The sequence below is a fragment of the Puma concolor genome, chromosome A3, assembly GCF_028749965.1.
Source record: "Puma concolor isolate L17-30 chromosome A3, mPumCon1.1.hap2, whole genome shotgun sequence".
NCBI classification, from domain to species: Eukaryota; Metazoa; Chordata; class Mammalia; order Carnivora; family Felidae; genus Puma; species Puma concolor.
The window spans coordinates 93,142,646-93,157,727 of NC_141669.1; the positions used below are offsets into that span (position 1 = coordinate 93,142,646).

At 45.3% G+C, this 15,082-nt stretch overlaps 1 pseudogene; it reads left to right on the forward strand.

Moving 5' to 3' along the window:
- The first annotated feature begins 5,820 nt into the window (after nucleotides 1-5,820).
- Nucleotides 5,821-6,915, forward strand: LOC112869602 (B box-binding protein pseudogene; annotated as a pseudogene).
- Nucleotides 6,916-15,082: the final 8,167 nt, after the last annotated feature.

Consider the following 15,082-nt stretch of genomic DNA (forward strand, 5'->3'; position numbering starts at 1 on the left):
ACAAAACAAAACAAAAGTAGAACAAGCCAGATAGATCTGAGTTCCAGTTTCAGCTCTTCCATTTCCTCACACGTGACCCTGGTGAGAAATTGGGAGCCTCAGCCTTCTACTCTGTGAAGTGGGGTAGTAGTGGTTACTTGTGGTGGGTTGTGTGAGGATTGAACACCTGGCGAGAGGTTCAAACTTAGAGAAAAAGTCCATTCCCTGTTCCTCTTATTTGTTGCCCTGCTGTTTTGTTGAGGGTGCTGATCTCCTGCTTTACCTACAGGAGAGACTCCAATGGTGGGAATGTCTGGTGGAGGGAGAAGGTTATAGGAGAGCCGTGGGGTCATCAGCATGCTGGACACCCTCACACAGCAGCCCTCAGACAACTCACTCTCTGGGTTGCATGCCGGGCTGGCCTGCAATGTCAGAGCAGGTGGAGTGGGGCTCAGGGGTCTCAGAAAACATCAGCTGGATAAATCTGAACCCTGGTGAAAACCTCACACCTCAGGTTAAATGAGAGTGAAGGCCGCCAAACCATTGTTGGCTCTGCATTGACTGAGCAGCTGGTGTATAATGGGGCTTCAATGGCTGTGTTTCTCAAACTTGGATTGCACAAATACCTTTGGGGATTTGTCCCTGAAAGCATGGAGGTGGTGTCGCCACTGTCACTGAAGTTAATGTGAGCACTTCCACAGCTGTTTGTAGAGTGACAAGAGGAAGGAAAGGTTTTAGGCTTCCAAGGGTGGCAGACTGTGAGAAGGTAAATATGTGTGGGGGACCAATGGAATAAGGTTTGTTTGTACAGGTCCATCTCAGTGCCAACTTTCTGTCTTCTTCACAGCCATAAAACTTCTATGAGAGAGGGGATTTATGGCAGTCCTCATTTCCCAGAAGTTTCTGCTTTTATTCAGATAAGGAAAGCTCCAGGAAGGCTTCCTTCTGCATCTGTTGAATTTCAAATGCCTTTAGCTCAAAATAATCATGCTGAAGCAGCATGTTTTGAGTTGGCATACTCTGAACACTTTAGTTCACCCATTTGAAACTTTAAGACATCTCAAATATTAAATGCTGAGTTGGTGGCTGGGGAGAGAGATTCAGGTAAGAAATTGGGACGTGAGTGATCTGTAAAAGGGAAGAAATATAGACTGGGCCATGCAGAAAAGAACAAATCTAGGCACATTGACCAAATCTTACCAAACCAGTCCAGTTCTGGGAATAGATCAGTCCACTTAAAGAGTTGTGTCTCATTTTGGGTGGCAGATTGCACCCTTTGTGACACTCTTGTGGTGATGGTGTGTTAGGCAGAGCTGACCACGTTGAGGGTGTACAGAGATATTGTGGGTTCATTTCCAGACCACTGCAATATAGCAGATATCACAAGAAAGCAAGTCAAATGAATTGTTTGGTTTCCCAGTGCATTATAAAAGTTAAGTTTAACTATACTGTGGTCTAGTAAGTGTGCAACAGCGTTAGGTCTAAAATAACAATGTAAATGCCTTAATTAAGAAATATATATTGCTAAAAAAGTCTAACCATCATCTTAACTTTCAGTGAGCCATAATCACTGATCACAGATAACTGTAACAAATAAAGTAGTAAGGAAAAAGTTCGGAATATTGTGAGAATTAGCGAAATGTGACATGGAGACATGGGAGCAAATGCTGTTGGAAAAATGGTGTCAATGACTTGCTCCACGCAGGGTTGCCACAAACCTTCCATTTGTAAAAGATGCAGTGTCTTTAAAGTGCAATAAAGCAAAATGCAAAAAGACAAGATACTCCTGTAATAATTTCCAGAGAGGCAGTATGGCCTGAAAGACCTATCCCAGAACCCCCTCACCCCCAGCAGCCAACTCTGGTGGCTCAGGTGCAGCTCCCAGGGCCTTGGGAATGAAGACATGATGTCATCCAACTGTGCTGTTATCACTGCAGTGTTTTACTACTGATACAAGTGGTATTCAGTTCTGATATCAGAAAATCATGTGATGAGGCTTCAAAGCAAACCCACAGATGAAGCCCTGGTATGTTCCAATTTACTCCATCCTCCCTTCTCCAAACAGTCCTTGCCTGGCAGAACCACACTGTTTAGGAAACATCAAGGAAAGATAATGGGCTTCACAGGATGAATGCCCTGGGGCCAAAAGCTATATACTCTGGATGTTTGGGGCTCTGTCTTTGCACATGCTTTGAAGTTGGCGTATTTTGTTTTTCTAAATCTGTTGACTGTACTGGCATAAGGTTTGTAGACCGGAAATAGTACAGGGCTGAGCAGAATAAACATTGTCCCTAATTCCTGCCCACTCTCAACCCAACCATAACCCCTTAGCTGGAGATTGGGGAAATGTTTTCTCAATCCACCTTAGGAAGAAAAAGAAAATCAAAGAAAAGAAAGATAAAAGGCTTTCCTTACACCCAAACACAGTCTCCTAAGGGGCTGCTGGAGGCATGTGGGTTAGTGCCACATAGGCCCTGCCCTACCAGCCAGTGGTGCTATCACCAAGCCACTAGCATTCTCCTGGTTCTCTCCTCACACCCTCCTGTTGTCAAGAGCTTCAGGCTCTTCTGGTCCTGTCCCCAGGCTCCAACCCCTCTTCCCTAATGAATGCTTCCCCAGTTGCAGAAGGATTCCCTTTCCTTAAACAAGTTCCCCTGACTGGTTTTCACACTACAACTTTCTTAAATAGCCTCTGCCCCATTCTCATATAAACATTTCACAACACATTTTGAGCAAACCTGATTTTAAATGTAATCACATGGTGGCCCCTTTACATGGGTGTTCTGCTCCATGTTCATGGTACAGGGGCACAGGCCACACATGGGTGCACCTGGGATCTTGTTGGGTACAGATCAGGAATCCCAACAGATTGGCCTGCAGGCATGCTGCAGGGGACTTTTGCTGAGGAGGCCCTGTAGTCACAGGGAGACCAGGTTGGTTGTGGTGAAACAGCCAGAACTCAGTGGGGAAATTCTCAGGGGCAGGGTGCAAAGTTTACCTGCTAATCTCACCCCCACTTCCCCACTGAGCAGAATCCCTCCCTGAAGTTCAGTCTGCCCTTATTCTTCCTGCATTTCATCATGATAGAAAGGCTTGGCATGGGAGCAGCACTGCTCTGTGACGGTTCTAAGTGAGGAGTGGAAGTGGGCGCCCTGCTCAGGGCAGCACTTTCCTGTCACTAAGACAACTGTGTGACTGTTCTGAGAGTTACACAGTTACTATTATGCATAATAATAGGACATTCCTGTCCAGAAGACACTTTTCACTAACCACCCCCTCCAGTGGCTTCCGCCCCCATCACCAACCCCACATGTAAATTTTCTGTATTTTACTCATCATTCCCTGACGATGCTTTCCTGGATTGTCTATTTGCTGTGGATTGCTCCCCCACTAGGAGAGAAGTCCCAAAGAAGCAGGAACCTTGGGGTACTGGATGGCTTAGTTGGTTAAGCATCTGGCTCTTGATTTTGGCTCAGGTCATGATCTCAAGGTTGTGGGATTGAGCCCCACGTGGGGCTCTGGCTGACAACATGGAGCCTGCTTGGGATCCTCTCTCTCTCTCTCTCTCTCTCTGTGCCCCTCCCCTGTTTATGCTCTCTCTTTCTCTCTCTCAAAATAAATAAACATTAAAAAATAAAAAGAGGCAGGGACCGTGTCATAGCTTTTCAAAGTTGTCTTTCGATGCCCAGAACAGTGTCTGGCCTAAGGTAAGTGCCCATAGTAATTTCTGAGTGAGTGCATGTGTGGATGGGCCACTGGTCTGAGGTGACTGGGCTGAGCTCTTGAGAACACAAGAGGTGAGGTTTCAGTGTTGTTCTTTCTGGGCCAATGTCTGTGCTTTTCTTCACAACCACACTGCTGCCTGCTGGTGTCCACAGCTGTGCTCTTGAAAACACTTTCCCAATTCAACAAAGTTCCAGGACCAAAGTTTCCAAGAAAGCTCCAGTCCTTCACAGAGAAGTCTCAGTCCTGCTCCAGCAAGTGGCCAGCCAGTACTGATGATGTATGGCACCTTCCAGTTGGCAAGAGGGAAGCCACTGAGGGCAGGGCACTGGATGATGTAACACAGGGCAACATGTTAACCACACATGCCCTGGATCCCAGCAACAGTGAGCTCCTGCTCAGCAACAACTTCTGTCCAGACAGGAAAGACAATAGAGCTTTCTCCTACACAACATTCTTGGTTTTACTTCTGCTGAAGCACAGGCAGCACATGTTCTGTCTGGGTGCCTGTTCAACTTTAGGTCTCTTGTGACCGTGGGCCAAGGGCAGTGGTCCTCTGTGCTCAGTGCTGCCTGGGGAGGTGGGCCCAGAGGGATAGCAGAAGAGGTGCTATTGGCTTTACCTGGGGGAAAGGGTGGCTGACCTGGCTTAGGGACACCTGTGGATGTCCTGAGGGCGAGTCTGCACTGGGGCAGGATGCTTCCCTTCTGCCATGGAGTGAGCCATCTTGAAAAAGTAAAGACAGCTGGCACTTTTAGATCAGAATCACTTTTCCCCAATGTGGGAGACAAGACACTTGAAACAGGAGGAATGATGAAGGAAAGAGGAAGTAAGGCCCTAGTCTCTGCCCATCTTATGGGGAACTCAGCTGGACCACAGTTTGCCATTTTCAAACAGATGCAGTGGCTGCACTAATGGTAGGCACTCTTGACTGCTTATGATGCCATTCTTGGCCCTCTAGGCACTGGACACTGAGTTCCTGGCTGCAGTAGGATGCCTGCCTTGATGGCTGAGAGTCTAGCTTTTTTTGATCACTTGCTTGAGGCTTTGGCAGGCAGCCCCATGACAGGAGTGCTTTCCAGAAATAGAAACCCCATCAGCAACCCCAGAGCAGCAGTTGTAACCCACACAGAGCAGTCACTCATGTTGTGTTAGGAGACATGACCCTGGAAATGCAAACTCATCATAAAACAAAACCCAAACCCAATCACACCACAACCCACAGGTAATAAAGAGTGGAATTTACTTCATATAAGCAGAGTTCAAAGGAAGATGTTAGACTTCAGAAAATAGGGTGTCTGTGATTCTACCAATAGGAACAAATGGGGATTGGTGTCAGGGTGTACAGGATGACTCAGGGGAACTTGTGCCTGAGTGTAAGATCTGTACTAACAGGGATCCAAGAATCAGATGAACAGAATTTACACCTGGCTTCATCATTCCCAGACTAGGTGGACTGGTGAGTCACTTTCCCTCTTTTAAGTTAGGAGTGGCAATTTTTGCCCTACCTGCTACCTATCCTATGTAGTACCTACCTGCCCTATCAGCTCTCTGCCCTTCCTACTACCTGTCCTACCTGCTACCCTGGTCTAGCTTCCCTTGCCTGGGTCCCAGCCTCAAACTGGTGTGGCCTCAGGAAAACAAGCTCAGTTCTGGGCACCTTAGGGCAGAGGCCTGATAGTAGCAGCTCCTTTATGCTAAGAATAAATAAAATACATTCTCTCTGTGCTTTGGGAGCAGACAGCCATGAAAATTGTTCCTTCTTCTGCTCTGCCTGCATATTTAGAGGTGAGGTTCCACCAATGGGATCTACGGCTCTGGCTAGTCACAACTACTAGCACAAAGGAATTTTCAGATCCTCTGAGCTTCTTCCAGGGCAAGGTCATCCCTTAAATTGTAGCTGGGTCACAACACCCTGGAGGGCTTTTTGAGCACAGATGGCTGCACCCTGCTCCAGGGTGTCTGCTTCAGTGGGTTGGGGTGGGGTCTAGAATTTGCATTTCCTACAAAGTCCCAGGGTATGTCGATGCTGCTGGCTGGTGACCCCACTTTGAGGCTCATAGGTGTGAACACTCACCTAAAGGAAGTCCCATCCCCCCAATTTCTAAGAATGTGACTATGTTTGGTGATAGGGTCATTAAAGAGGTATTCAGAGTTCCACTGATAGCAGGATTTGAGATAGAACCCCAGACAGCCGTAAGTGGCCCTATCACTGTCGCTGGCCAGTTATCATATCCCTCCACCTCCCAGCCGCCACCTTCCACAAAGAAGTCACAGACAGCCCTCATCACCATCCCCACAACCATAAGCACTGAGGCCCAGACCCAGCAGCTGCCTATTGCCCCACACCGCCACACCCTTAGCACTGCCTACACCAAGCCAGGCACTAGGGGCAGCCACCCAGGGAATGGAGGCTTAGGCAGCCTCACGTTGGTGGTGCCTACTGGTGGGGACAAGGTCATTGCAGTGAAGGTAAGCAAACAGTAAAATGGTTCAATATAAGAAACAGGAATGACAGCAAGGAAGATATATCTGTAGATCAGACTGCTATAAAAGAGAGCCCCAGGAAGTACCTTCACATTACAGGAGAAGGAGCGACTGTGGAGTCATGCTGAAGGAGAAAAGGGTGTGAAGGCAGCAAATGTGATGGGTCCCAGTGAAGCTCCAGTGAAAGGTGGTAAATACGCATGCAGCATACCTTAACCATTATAGATGCTCTCGACGTCACAGGGGTCCTTCACACAGTCACTGGCACAAGTACCAGAATTAGTGAAAGTGAGGAGAAGACGGAGGGGTCAGAAAAGCCAGGCCTGACAGCACGCAGCCATGGTTCTCATTCCATGCAAAGAGCCTATGGGCATCATTCCCAGTGTTCCAACCCTCCTGAGCAGGAAGAGAGGATGGAGGGTGCTGACAACCAGGGTTAAGGAGAACAAGAGAGACTGGTGAGACAGAATCCGTATTGGGTTATAGGCCACTGTTCTGCATGTGTCTGCCTTACTGAAGACAGTCTAGAGATGAAGAAGATAGGGAAAATCAAGGAGATGAGACCCAAGGTCAGCAACTACCTCAATGTCAGTACACCACAAATTCAGTTACTGATGAAGATGTCCAGAAAACCCTAAACCACAAGATGGCAAGGAGACAAGGGCAGCAGGTCTGCCAGCTGAGAATTTGTTCCTTCCCAAGACAGACCAAGGGGGTGCTGAGTAAATGTACCATTTCTACCATCACCTGGCTTAGTCATCCAACAAGAGGAAATGAATATGAAATTCCAGCAATAAGAAATGAACAACAGATTGGAGATACCCTAAGTGCTTGCTTTTTGTCTGTTGAGCATGAGGGTCATGCTTTTTGTCTGTTATTATTTTTAACTAAAGACATCTATCTCTTTTTGGTAATGACAAATATTTTTTTTGAAGCCTGTTTTTTTCTCAATACACCTTTAAAGGTTTTTAAATTGTTTCATATCTGGTCAAGTTGAGAGTTTTAATAACTTGATTTTAAGTTTGTAATAAAAGTTTATAACTTGATTTTTTCAAAAAAGTTAACAAACAACAACTGCCTGTTAATTAAGGTCTTAAATAATTGCCAACAGAGAAAGAAGAAAGAAAGAAAGAAAGAAAGAAAGAAAGAAAGGAAGAAAGGCAGGAAGGAAGAATGAAAGGAAGAAAGAGAGGGAGTGAGGGAGAGAGAGAGAAAGAAATAAAGAAAGGGAGAGAGAAAGGAAGGAAGGAAGAAAGAAAAAGGAAGGAAGGAAGCAAGGAAGGAAGGAAGGAAGGAAGGGAGAGAGAAAGATAGGAAGACCTGGACATATACACAGGAAAGACCATGTGAGGACACAGAAAGAGAACAGTCATCTACAAGCCAAGGAGAGAGGTCTCAGAAGAAACCAGTCTTGTGGACACTTTGATCTCTCATTTCTGGCTTCCAGAAGTGTGAGAAAATTAATTTTGGTTGTTTAGCTCCTGAGTCTGTAGTTCTTTGTTAATGCAGCCTGAGCAAACAAATACGCCTACCTTTAGCCCCTCAGAGGTGGGCAAAGCATTTAAAACCCTTGTATTCCTCACAACATGAGGCTCAGTGCTGGATTATAATTGAGCTTCAAAAAACAGGTGTCAATGACAATAGTGACAGCAATAACTCATTCTTAGCATATTTGATCAAATGTGTTGGTATGTAAACAGTACAAATTGAAGGTGGAGGCAGGAGAGCATAAGCTGAGGGGTGGTCTGTGTCCTGGCCTGCCTTCATGGTGCAGGTGAGCTCACCTTTTTAAGGCTCAAATGTCTTATTGTAAAATGAGGGGAATAAAGACACCATTCTTAAAAGGCTGTCCCTAAAATTTGCATAAGATAATTCAAGTCAAGAATTTATCACAATGCCTAGCATAGAATACAGATACAATAGGAGATGGCTATTATTCAGGTTTTTCCTAATAGTAATTATGATGACAATCAAAAAAGCAGTCAGGTTAAGTAAGAATTTGCCTCAGCACACTGCAGAATGAAATTTGTGCTTAGACAGATAAATCTAGTACAAAGAGGCTTTGAAATTTGTTTGGACCATTTGTCTGCAAAGGAAGAGTGTTGGCAAAGGCCTACTTCTATTTTTTTTCTCATCAATCCTATAGATTATTTTGTTCCTCATTTTATAGTGATACACATTTGTTAGGAAATGTGAGACAATCACTGAAAATGAGATGAGATAAAAAGCTACCCAAAACTCATAAACCTAAGGTTGCGATACTTTTACACTTGATCTTAGCCAAAAGGCCGAGAAGCGATGGGTTGCGATACTTTTAAACACATTTAATTTTTTTTTTTAATTTGAGAGAGAGAGAGAGAGAAGGAGAGAATTAATTTTAAGTAGGCTCCACACTCAGCACAGAGCCTGAAGCGGTGCCTGATACCACAACCCTGGGATCATGACATGAGCTAAAATTAAGTCAGATGCTCAACTGACTGAGCCACCCAGGTGCCCCAGGCTGTGATTTTTTTTTTATATATTTCTTTCCTGTCTTTCAAAAAATCTTTTTGCAGATACTACTTATTTGTATCAAATTTGTACATGTACATAGTCTAAAAAGTCAAACTTCTCTACAAGGCTCTGTGACTGGTACAGCCTGCCCTCTCCCAGGCTGTCCTCCATTTCTTGCTGATCTCCTTCAATTTATTCTTCTGGTCTGTCTTCCTATGTCTAAATCACACACCTATGTTGCTACATCTTGATTTTTAAGACCTAGACATTATCTATTAACTCTCTTTATGATGATGGGATTTAATTCCTCTGGTGCCATTACCAGAATGGCAGTGGCAAAGTGTTTCATTGGGCACCCAACTCGCCTCACCAGATGCAACAGACTTTAACCTCTGATTGCTCTTTCCCAGGATGCAAAACATGAAGGCAGAATTCCCAGCCTCTTCATCCAGCAGAAGCCCAAAGGCCACTTGCCTCTTCAGCCACTTGGGATGTGGATGGCTGCCAGCAGGTAGAAGAGCCACACCATGTGGGGTTACCTGGATGCAGAGAGGCCATAACCATGGTTTCCACTCAATAAATATACTGTTCTGGTTATGTAGGCCTGAGGCTGGTGTGCCAGCTCACAGCATCCTCATTTGAGGGCTGCTCTAGAGATGAGGGGTTCTAAGGCAAACCAGGTGGGCACTGTGTTCCTCGTTTATCTTACTTCTAAGCCTTCAAGGAAGCTGTACTGTTAGACTCTGAAGTCTTTTTCTCAGACAGGCCTTGGGCATCCCAGGCCTGATACCAACCTCTTACATATACATATTCTCCTTGCCTGCAACACACACACAAACACATACACAGCACAGGTGACCACACTTCAACCTCTTCTCAGCATAGCTATGTTGCAGTTTTGGTGAAGTCCCCATTCAGTGTTTATATTCTGTGACTATGTCACTAGAAATAACACATGAGCCCTGTAGTATATACTATGATTGTTTTTTGTCCCTTGTGTGATTTTTTGTTTTCCTGAGAGTTCATAGTTGTTTTTTTTGTTTGTTTGTTTTTACTTTTCAAATAAAAATCACCAATTTATTCTCAAACTCTTCTCCAGTTATTTAAATTAAGATATTCATGCCAGCTGCTCTTTTATTGTAACACACTTTATTTTTTAGAGCAGCTTTAGGTTTGTAACAAAACTGAGTGGGAATTACAGAAAATACCCCTATTTTCTTATTCCTACTCTTGTCCCCATATCCTTCTCCACTATCAATGTTCCACACCAGAGTGATACATTTATGATGATCAATGAACATATTATTCATACTATTTATACATCAACACACTATTAACACCCAAAAGTTTACAGTTTACATTAGGGTTCACTCTTGATGTTGTACATTCTATAGGTTTTGACAAATGTATAATGACATCATTACAGTGTTTTATACACTAATTTTACTGCCCAAAAAATCCTCTGTGCTTTGCTTATTCATCTCTTCTTTGTCCCTAACCCCTGGGCAACCACTGATCTTTTTATTATCTCCATAGTTTTACCTTTTCCAGAATGTCATATGTTGGAAACATATACCATGTAGCCTTTCCAAACTGGTTTCTTTTACTTGGCTAAATGCATTTAAGCTTCCACCATATTTTTTTTATGCCTTTATAGTCCATTTATTTTTATTGCTGAATAATATTCCATTGTGTGAATGTACCACAGATTACCCATTCATCTTAGATGCTCTTTCTTTTAAAGAAGTCTTCCCTAGAGCCCTGGGTACTCCGTTGAAATAGAAGTCTAGATGTGGTGCATGGATGCCATTGCAACTCTTCTACCTGGTATTTGTCCTGGAATCTCTTCTCCTCTTCTGTTCTTTCTTTCTCTTTCTTTCTTTCTTTCTTTCTTTCTTTCTTTCTTTCTTTCTTTCTTCTTCTTTCTTTCTTTCTAGTGGACTTCACACCCAATGCAAAGCCCAATGCAGGGCTTGAACTCATGACTGAGATCAAGACTTGAGCTGAGATCGAGTTAGATGCTTAACCAACTGAGCCACCTAGGTGCCCGAGGCAGGAACATTTCTGAAATTTTGCACATTTGAAAATTTCTATATTCTACACTCATACTTAATTGATTGGCTAGATATAGAATTCTGGGTTGGAAATTATTTACTTTCAGAATTGAGAAGGCATTGATTTACGCCTTCTAGTTTCCAGAGTGGCTGCGGAAAAGTTGATGCCACATGACCCTTGTTTTTTTGTATAAACCTTTATGGTTTATTTATTGGATGCATAGGGAGTTTTCATGTGGCTCTATTTTCATCCAGTGTGTTGGACTCTTGGAGGACTCCTTAAATCTGTAACCATTTCTTAGTCAGATTAGCAGTATATATTCCATGAGTATGTGGATTATGGTGCAGCTGGCTGGCTCCTGTGTTCCTGATACCCTTTCCCGTGTTACCACCTCAGTCCTGGAGGAAGTTGAGTCACTTCCCAGGGAACATCACAAACTACTAAAAATGCTGTACTTGCAAGTAAATTTTCCACATATTTAAACTAGTGATGGCTTAACAGGAGCTAAAAAAAAAAAACCCCACAAACACCCAGGTTCCATCGACACTAAATTGTTGTGCTTGAAGAGAAATGCCCAGCCATTGTCAGCTAATAAAGATGAATTGACTATATAGGATTCTGCCCTGGGCTCACCCAGGTCAGTTCCCTCTTGTTCAGCTTAAGCTAGAGTGCACTAGAGCAGGTGCACTAGAAACAAGAGGCTGACCTGATAGGATTCTGTCACCTGGCAGTTTGGATTTATCAGTCATCAGGCACTGAGGCTTCACACACACAAAGCTTGCTTCAATTCAGGCCAATCCCTGTCCCATCAGTGCTGTGGTCCTTTCTTCACTAAAGAAAGTCTTTGAGTGTTTGATGTGGTAATAATGGTTGCTATTTTTCAGAGAGATACGGCATTGGGCTTTATAGATGTTGCATTTATGCCTCTGTGCCATGATGCTGGGCGGTTGTTATTATTTTCCTACTACAAGGAATGAAGCAATATCACCAAAACCATGCAGAGTTTAGATTCACATCTTGGTCTTTTTCAATCCAAGTCCCATCTTTCCTCACTGGGCAACACGGCTCCTTGGTACTCAGATGCAAATGTATATCCTAGTATACAGTAAAAGTTATGGGACCTTTGAGGTGAACCCTGTGAGGTAAGGTGGGTCTCTTCCCATAGGGAAATGAGACTATGTCCACTTCAGACCAAGTCCTGCAGAATAGAATCTGCTCTGTAGGTAGCAATGTGGACAGTAAAAGGGGCACTGAGCCTGCACCCAGGGCCTGAATCAGATTCCAGGCTCTGACATTCAGCTGAGCCTCTTAGGCAGCTGCTCTGAGCCTTAGGTTTTTCATTTATAGATTGAGAATGGAATTGTGGCCCATTTAGGGTTATGGGACTCTGTGAGGACCAAGATGAAGCAATGTGTGTGCCAAGCATTTTTACAAACAGCGAAGCACTATGTGATAACAGCTCCTTGGTGTTGGCCATACAAACATGAGGACCATATGGGATTGCTGGTTAGCTGGGTGGGTTTTCTGCCCACATAAGTGGTAGGGCTTTCATTTTTCCTATAGGAAAGGAGTGACTGGCATTTCCCTGGACTGTCATTGGGAGTGACTCACACCTGGACTCACACTGGACAGTGAGAAAAGGTGTGTCTTGGGGCCCAGTGTGGAAAGAACTTCCTTCTGGGGTGGGTGTGGTATCCCTTGGGCTCCAGCCAGGATAGAGGGCAGGGCCTGGAGGAAAGGGGAGGAGCTGGGCCCATCTTCTTGTCCACTTTTATCCAGTTTCACCGCTGACAGAGACCTCTGTTTCTGTGTCCATTAAGTCTTCCAGGGTCAACAATGCTTTCCAGGTCTTATCAGCGATGAGTGACACTGGAGGACAGGCCGGACAGGGGAGGGTGAGCCCTTTGAAAGAGCAGGATGGGAATGTTGCAGTAAACCTTCCAGGGCTGAACTCTGAAATTTATTTCCCCAACTTGTTCTTGTTATTAATGGCAAATGCAGAATAACAAGCATGAGGAGATGTGCTCCTGGGTATTTTTATGCACTAGCCCCAGATTGTCAGAGTCATCGTTGATTGAACACTGAAAATTCTAACTGTTCTCTATGCATTATAAATGACATCTCTATTTTGAGATGAGGAAACTGAGAATTAGTAGAGTGAAGTAACATCGACAAGGCTAGGTAGGTGCCTAGTGGCGGGACCGGGACTGGGACCTGAGTGTGACATGTGGGGGGTTGCTGCAACAGCTGGGACATCTCGGCCATCTCCTGCTAAAAGCCAACACTCTTTGACTCCTGCTTACACATTAAATGTGGGCTTCATATGGTGCTGCGTTGAATAGCATCTCCCAACATTCATGTCCCCTGGAATATCAGTACCTCAGAATATGACGAAAGAAGGTGACACCTTTTAGAATCATTGCAGGTGAAATTAGTTAAATTAGCTCATACTGGGGGTAGGGTGGGCCCTTCATCCAATATGACTAGTGTCCTCATAAGAAGAGAGGAGACACAGAGACAGATGCATACAGAGGGAAGATGGCCATGTAATGATTCAGCGAGACTGGTGTAATGTAGCTGTAAGCCAAGGAGCACCTGGGACCCCCAGAAGCTGTCAGAGGCAAGGAAGGACCCTGGAGCTCCCCCGGACCTTCTGAAGGAAGTGTGGCCCTGCCGACACCTTGATTTTGGACTTGTAGCCTCCAGGACTCTGAGAGAACCCACATATGTTGCTTTAAACCATCTATGTTTATGGTCATTTCTCACGGCAGCTCTAGAAAGGAATACACACACTCAGCACTGTTTGGAGATGAGCTGGTCAGAGTGCAGGCCTGTTGGGTCACATCAGATGAATGCTATCCTTCCTTGCAACACCTAATTTGGGGCCTGGCCCACAGTTTCTATTACACACAGTTGTCCATCGCTGGCTGCCTTTCCTACTTGGCAGGGGAGGTCATGGGTCCCACCCAAAAGTGCTCTTTCCTCTTCTTCCTCAGAAGGGAGGGAACTTCCTGACCCTGGGTCATCAGGGGCTCAGAGAACCATCCCAGGGTTCCCTCCTGTGGCTTCAGAGAGAGAGACAGATCCATGGAGGAACTGAGCCAAGTGGCTCTCCCAAATGTAGGCAGATTCCAGGACAGAGACAGTAAGGGGAGTCTAGCAAAGGAAAACTAGGCTTTGAGCTTGTGCCTGGGAGCCCCAACTCTGAAGGACCCAGGTTCACTAGGGCCCCATATAACCCACCCCAGGTTGGGTTGTGGAGCCTGATCACAGTATCTGTGATTTAAAATCTGAGCACTACTCACTGCATAGAAGTGTTTATACCCACCTCGTCAGCCAGCTAGAGACCCCAAATCTGTTCTGAGCAGGCATTCCATTAGAACAGCCCCAATCCGGCTTCTCTGATGTATTCTTGTGACTGTGGGTGTGGAGAGAACCCCATGGAGGCTTCAGCACCTTCTTTCTCCCAGAATGTTGATGATGACCATGTTGGTGAAGGTAGTGTCTGCCACATTTCTCTACTGCGAAGTTAGCTTGTTTCCCTGCCATAACCAGGGAGAAGGGACTTATGCTCCCCTGCCTGGAGGGGAAAAGCTGTAGAGGCAGCTTTTAGGCAATAGGCCTGAGCAATGGAAACCTGAGTTAGGCAGAAAGGCCCACAGTGACCTCTGAGCAGAATGCAAACAGGTTCATCAGGTGATCCACCTGAACATATCCATATGTCCTAGCTGACCAACTGCTACTTACAACCAGCCTCAGGTACCGAAAAAGGAGAATTCCATATGCCCCTATACCTCCTCACCTTCTCCCTTAACTACAGCCCCTCCGCCCCCAGTACTGTCTCCTGGTAGATGGTCTCTTCTCTGCTGCCCTGCCCCAACTCCTTTGTAGTGTATTCAATACACTTCTCTCTCCTTTGTCCTGCCTCCGGTGAATTCTTTCACGCCTGAACCACCAGTCCCCACCTGTGATTCTGTCACCCCACATACACTGATCAGTCTGTCCTATTTCAACTGTGCTGCTCCCACCCCATCTCCAGTGCTGCTTGTTTATTTTACCCTTAGCACTTAGCACTGGGGACTGCTGCATATTTGGGGTTTTCCCTGTCTCTCCCAGAGAGCATGCCAGCTCCAGGGAGGGGCAGTGGTGGGTAGGGGAAGGGAGGAGGGAAGAACACTCCTTTGAGCCCATCCTTGTCAGTCTTGGGCTATGCCTGTGACTTGGGGTAATCTCTAAAATGCTTCAGGGACTCTGCTGAAAAGCTGGGAGGAGGAGACCTTGCTTATAGCAGTGCTGGGTGTGACGAAGGATGTAGGGAAAGTGCTGGGAGCCCAGGTGTATCTGA